This window comes from Protopterus annectens, chromosome 4.part0 (genome assembly GCF_019279795.1).
Source record: "Protopterus annectens isolate FY-2018-M chromosome 4.part0, PAN1.0, whole genome shotgun sequence".
NCBI lineage: Eukaryota > Metazoa > Chordata > Ceratodontiformes > Protopteridae > Protopterus > Protopterus annectens.
The window spans coordinates 933964668-933972041 of record NC_056733.1 but is presented as its reverse complement, the minus strand read 5'-3'; positions in this window follow the sequence as shown (position 1 = coordinate 933972041).

The following is a 7374-nucleotide window of genomic DNA, read 5'->3' as shown; positions in this document are numbered from 1 at the left end:
ACAGGGGATACAGATGTGGTGCCAGTTCGCTTTGTAGTTCATGTGGAACACAGTCAGGGATATTATCAGGTCCCATGGAAGCTGTATTCTTGGCCTTGGACAATGCAGCTTTAACCTGTGCTGCAGTAATGCTGGGTGCCTGGCATTCTTCCGGTATTGTGATTGGTCCTTTAGGGGGGAGGGGTAAAGACGACACTGAATCTGTTGGCCAGTATGTTGACAATATCTGTTGGCTCAGTATAGAAGGTACCAATGTGCAGTAACTCAGAGCAAATCTGGGTATTGCTGTGGAGGCTCTTGATATAACTATAGAAGGTTTTGTGGTTGTTTTTAGTGTCTGCCACAATTCTGCCTTCATAGCTGGCTTTAGAGTATTTGATGAGGGATCTCAACTTTTTGTTGAGGCTAATAAGGGAGTTTTTCCAGTCTTGGGACTTCACCTCTTTCTGCAACAGTTTCTTCCTTCTGTTGTAGTGATTATTAATGGCAGGGGACCACCAGATTGGCTTCATTTTTTTGGAGGAGAGTGTCTTGGTTCTGTTGGGTATGACTAGTTCCATTTACCAACTCCAAAAAACAGCTTGAACTCCAAAAAAACTCGCTTACAGCTCCCAAACACAGTAAATAACCTTGAACGAATATAAAAGTTGTTGATTTATTAAACGTTCTTTTTAAAATCCACTTTTCGTCGTGTACACCTTACTCAACTTCATCAGATGCAAGTCTTAAATAAAAAGAAATACAAATTATTACAACTAGGCACTCTTTTTAACTCTAAACTAGAGCACATGCTAAACACCTTCATTACTATTATTGGTTGAATGTATGCAGAATCACTCATTGTTTAAAAATTTAAAGATACATTGTAGTGTTTCTATTTGTTACAAACATATTGTCATTTCCATAAAACCACACAACTCATACTGGAAGTGCACCAAACAATAGTACAACTGTTTGCTACCAACTATATAAAGAATTGTGCATATATTTAAAACTTATATGTGTAAGTATACGTATATTAAAATGTTTTACATGTTTAAAAGTGACCTCCTGTTCACTACAAGCTATAAAAAAAATTTTATCCTACTTACGGGGCATCAAACAATTAACCAACATATCTCAGATTACAAGTGAAGAAAAGCGTAGCTTCCCATCACTCTGAAAACATCCGAATGTTACTACATTATATTACGCATATATTCATTTTGTTTTATTTTTTGTTTATATTTTCACCTATCCTTGAAAACAGAATAATGTAAAAACTATAAATATTCCATATTAATTTAATACTTAGTTATAAAAATGGTACATGTAAAAAGCATAAGTAATACATAATACTTTAGGGTTATCCAACAACTAGACAGTGATGGTCGAGGGGGAACTGAGTCACTCAGATTGGAAAGAAGTGAACTAATCTGGCAATTGAAACTCAATGCCTGTCACTATCCAGTTATTAATGAATTGAGCTCAATTATATGTATATTATGTTTGAAGAACTTGACCAGATAATATCATATATATTTTCTCTGATGAGTGGAGTTATCCACTATTAGAATCCGCAATAATTTGAGTGACTAGAAGTATTATGTATTACTTATGCTTTTTACATGTACCATTTTTATAACTAAGTATTAAATTAATATGGCATATTTATAGTTTTTACATTATTCTGTTTTCAAGGATATGTGAAAATATAAACAAAAAATAAAACAAAATGAATATATGCGTAATATAATGTAGTAACATTCGGATGTTTTCAGAGTGATGGGAAGCTACGCTTTTCTTCACTTGTAATCTGAGATATGTTGGTTAATTGTTTGATGCCCCGTAAGTAGGATAACATTTTTTTATAGCTTGTAGTGAACAGGAGGTCACTTTTAAACATGTAAAACATTTTAATATACGTATACTTACACATATAAGTTTTAAATATATGTACAATTCTTTATATCCAAACCAAAAGAAACGGACTCCTTGTACCAGCAGGAAAAGACAAATCCAAGCGTGTTCTTAACGCGTTTTTATTTTAGAATACAAAAGCGTTTTCGCCACGTACCAACGTAGCTTCTTCAGAGAAATACAAGCAATTTAGCACTACTACAACTTTTTATACGTAGCATTAAAGGAAATGACATCACTGGCAATCAATAAAAATGAACAAAATAAGAAATAAAAAATAAAAAATAAAAAGTGTATTTTAAAAGTGTGCTTAACAATCCTTGAAAAATATAACTTAAATGTTTAACTGTTTAGTACAAGAGTGTGTATATCGAGTAAATACAATAGTTAAAACCTCATGTAATACAAGTCTAATAGTTTTTAACTTTCCGACAAAAAAAGGTTTTTGTCAGACTAAAACTAGACTAAACTAGAACTGATGCCTTCAGCCACCCAGGTCTCAATGAGCACTGTAATATCTCCTCAGTTTTAAAAATGAGGAGTTATTTAAGATAATCCTTTTGCATGATACCTGTGGAGTTACCATTCACAGTACTCTTCAGTACTATTTATGGTATGTTTTTAGTATTGTTAACCTTTAGGGTCGTTTTTGGATAACATTGATCCTTTTTAATTTATTTATTGTATTAAGTAAGAGGTGTGTCATTTACTTTGTATTGAAGTTTTGAAGCTGACTAGTTTTAGTCTGACAAAAACCTTTTTTTGTCGGAAAGTTAAAAACTATTAGACTTGTATTACATGAGGTTTTAACTATTGTATTTACTCGATATACACACTCTTGTACTAAACAGTTAAACATTTAAGTTATGTTTTTCAAGGATTGTTAAGCACACTTTTAAAATACACTTTTTATTTTTTATTTTTTATTTCTTATTTTGTTCATTTTTATTGATTGCCAGTGATGTCATTTCCTTTAATGCTACGTATAAAAAGTTGTAGTAGTGCTAAATTGCTTGTATTTCTCTGAAGAAGCTACGTTGGTACGTGGCGAAAACGCTTTTGTATTCTAAAATAAAAACGCGTTAAGAACACGTTTGGATTTGTCTTTTCTTGCTGGTACAAGGAGTCCGTTTCTTTTGGTTTGGATTAGTTGTTCTTTACTTCGTGCTTTGCTACAATTCTTTATATAGTTGGTAGCAAACAGTTGTACTATTGTTTGGTGCACTTCCAGTATGAGTTGTGTGGTTTTATGGAAATGACAATATGTTTGTAACAAATAGAAACACTACAATGTATCTTTAAATTTTTAAACAATGCAGTGATTCTGCATACATTCAACCAATAATAGTAATGAAGGTGTTTAGCATGTGTTCTAGTTTAGAGTTAAAAAGAGTGCCTAGTTGTAATAATTTGCAGTTCATTTTATTTAAGACTTGCATCTGATGAAGTTGAATAAGGTGTACTTGAAAAGTTGATTTTAAAAGAACGCTTAATAAATCAACAACTTTTATATTCGTTCACAGTTATTTACTGTGTTTGGGAGCTGTAAGTGAGGTTTTTTGGAGTTCAAGCTGTTTTTTGGAGTTGGTAACCTGAGTTGTTTTTACCAGTTTGTTCATGACTAGTTCCATGCATTTATGTACGTGTTCGTATAGTGCGTTGGTGTATGATTCGGCAGTCATGCAGCTATTTTCCATTGGCATAGGTGCCGTGAAGTTAGCCACCTCTGTTTTTAGGAGCCCAAAGTCAGCTTTGGAGAATTTTTTCATGGTGGTTACCTTAGCGGGGGGGGGGGTGAGATATGGATTTCCATGGTGATTAGTTTGTGGTCGGATCTAACCAGGGAGGAATTGATTATTGGTGTAAAGCAACAGTCACCCATGTTAGTATCAGCCAGGTCAAGGATGTTGCTTCCTCTAGTGGGAGTAAGAATGAGTTGGTCCAGGGTATTGGAATTGATGAATTCCAGGAAGCGTTGGGCCATTGTATTGGTGCATGAGTAGTTTTCCCAGTTGATGGAGGGGCAGTTGATGTCACCTAGTAGGAAAGTAATTGGTTGGACCCTAATAGTTTCCAGGGTGCTTAGGAACATGAAGTGAGAGTCTTGGGACATGGTTGGGGACCTATAGCTGGCTATGACCTGAATCACCACCTTACCCAATGTTAATTGTACCTGAAGTATCTCAGATGCGTTATGCTGGGCTACTAGACTGGAGGTGTGCATATCCTTTATGAATATGGAAACACTACCACCTTTGGAGCTTCTGTTCATGTTCTGGGGCTGAAAGGTGTGGAATGAGTTATAGCTTGGTAGCACAGGGGTGCTTTCTGCTGCTTTAAACCAGGTCTCCATTACAGCACAAATGTCGATGTTCTCCATTTTGAGGAGTGCTTCGAGCAAGTGCATCTTGAGATTTAGACTTCTAGCCATGAGCAGCTTGACCCTCAGATTGTATTTATTTATAGCTGTTATGGTGCCTGGTAACTAAGGTTTTTGTCACTTAGGTTTTGAAGTCTAGTGGTTTCATTTGATACCCAGGGCAATCTCTTATTTTTAACACGACATGTATGAGTTTATGCTAAGCTATTTAGAATAGCTAGAAATGTGTCATTGAAGTATGTTATGGCCTGGTTGAGTTGTAGATTATGGAGTGGTGTCCAGTTACATTTACTGAGCATGTCTAAGAATGCTTCATTGGAGAGGTTTTTGGTATTTCATATAACTTTATAAACTATGGTTCTGGGTGGGTTGAGTTGATGATGGATTAAGTAGGTAGCTCTATAGTCACTTAAATTATTTGGAAGGCATATGGAGAGATTGTTGTTGGTGGTACTGTTAATAAGGAACTAGTCTAAGATAGATTCCCTTTTGCTTTGTTTGTCTATTTGTGTGGGGAAATTGGATAGTTTGGAGAAATCATGTAGATTTATGAAGGTGGAGAGGTTATCACCAGTGCAAGTGTTCCAGTCTAAGTTGAAGTCCCCTGTGATAATGGTTTCATGGGTGTAGGTTGAGGCTGTCCAGGCTATGAGTTCCTCAATGGCAGAGGAAGTATTGTTGGAGGCATGTAAGTGGCAACTATGGTAATATTTTTTCTTTCAGCTGATACTGAGCTGTGTTACTAGGGCTTTAAAGTTGTTATCATAAGGGTATTTTATGGGTAGGTAGTCTATGCTTAGGTTATCTTTGTAGAAGATTGCAACCCCACCTCCCTTTTTCCGGATCCTGTCTAACCTGTGTATGCAATAACTTTGTGAGAGTATGTCTAGGTCTCTTATATGGGGTTTTATCCGAGTTTCTGTTGCTATAAGACTGTCTGGTGAAAATTGTGCAATGACTGCATGAAAGTCTGTGATTTTGTTAACTAGGCTTCTAAGAGTCATGTTAAGAATGATAAGGTCTGATGTTTTAATGTGAGAAAGGGGTGGAATGGTAGGGATGATGGTGTGTTGTGTGGTATGTGTCCCAGGATTGGGGTGTATACCACCACTACAGAGAATCTGTGATAATATACATGCATATTTGTGTGACAGTTTGAAGAGTATGTGAAGGTGTTTGCTGAAGTGGTTAGTGGTATTACTGAAAACTACAAGTGTGAAGTGGAAGAATGCAATAGGTATGTGATTGTAGAGTTGGGAGGAGGTGGCAAGGTAGGAGAGTGAGAAGTGGATGGCATTAGTATAATATAGTGTGGGGCTATGGACATGTAGTTGTAGGTGAGTGTAGGTTTTTGTATAGTATGCAGATAGCAGTAGGGTATAGAGTGCAAGCAGGAGAAAGAGCATGGTGTGTATTCTTTGTTTTGGAATGTTAGGTTAGCTTGATGGTATGATAAAGAAGATATAGGGACAGAGGGGTGTTGGTGTAGTGTGGTGGGAGTAGAGTGATTAAGGACAGTTGTACTGAGCTGTGTGAGGGGAGGGAAGAGTGTTACAAAGAGTGTGTTGGCTAATTGAGGTGTAACTGGTGGACAGAGGGTGATTGCTGATTGGAAGAAGTTAGAGGGAGTGGTGATTATATAAGTGTAGGTGACCTAGGGGTGGGTGGGAATGGGGGTAGGATAGGGGAGTGGAGTGAGTCTGAGTGTAGCAAGGGCAAACAGAGTCGGCTGGTTCCCCTCAGAGATGAGTACAAAGAAAAACAATCAGTATGATAAGTATATACATTAAAGTACACCAGAAGCAAGGTACAGAAAATTGTTAGAAACAGGTTAACCACTAAGGGTGTACCTCCAAAAAAGAGGAATCTCATTGATATGGAGGAATTCCTGGTATTTATCACCTGGGAAATGACATAATCTTCCTACCTAGCAGTGGCTTAGATATAGGAGCTGAGCAGGTGACAACTGCCTAAGTGTCTGTAGGGATGTGGCAGGTAAGTAATAACACCTGCTATCGCTGTAGAATAGTGACCTGTAACTATGAATGGTTTCCTCAAACACACATACACATCTGTCATCCAGAGACATCAAAAATGCAACAACAATAACCTGCACCAGAAGATATATATGTGCCCACAGGGTATGCAAATAATTTGCAATTACAGCCTGTATGCCCCAGAGTGGTAGGAGTCACACATATGATCCAGCATTGCTACGGTTATGTTATCTATATGCATTTACATGTTTCACTTGGGGAGTATCCAGCATAACAAGTTGGAACATGCCTGACATCAGTAGGTCACCAGTGAGTGATGTTAATGGTACTGTAGATCAGTGTGTGTCATATACCTTTAAGAAGCTTTCCAGTGAGCTAGAATATGCATATAAGTACTGAGCATGTGCAAGCAAGAGTGCCATTCTGAGTGAGCAGCCAAAGTAAGAGCATGCATGTATGTAGTCAGTTTTTTAGATAGTTCATTTAAGTTTAATGTTCCTGCCATCCATCCTGATGTGTTTGTATACAATAAACTACTTAAATGAACATCCAAGCCACAAAGTCTTCTAAATGCACATAAGAAGAGTGACATTGTGTCAGAATGGGATTCGGAATTACAGCCATGAGGCAACTGGTTAAAATTGAAGGAATACACAGGAGTGGATCATCCCAACTGCTCAAACGACTCGCAAACAGGTCAGAAACAAATTCCAGGTACTAAAACTTGCTTAAATGATTTCTTTCACTACAAATATAAAACGAAGCACTCAGAATGCTCAGAATGAATTTTGTATTAAACAAGTGTCTGATATTGTGACATATTGATGAAAATATTCAAAATAATTACAAAAACATTTGAAACAATATCTGAATCACATAAAATGTACAAAAAAGTGCAAACAACTGCATTTTTTCGCTGTGTGCTATTTTTTCATGTTAACTAAACACTTTTTGTATTAACTAAAGCTATTCAAAGTACCCGAAGTCTGCAAAGAGTTTGCAAGTATGTGTAGTATTACAGTGCAGTTATTTTGCTAAGTACAGTCATTTCAAGGAACATTTCACAAAGCAAAGTTGTTTCAAAGCATATTTCATAGA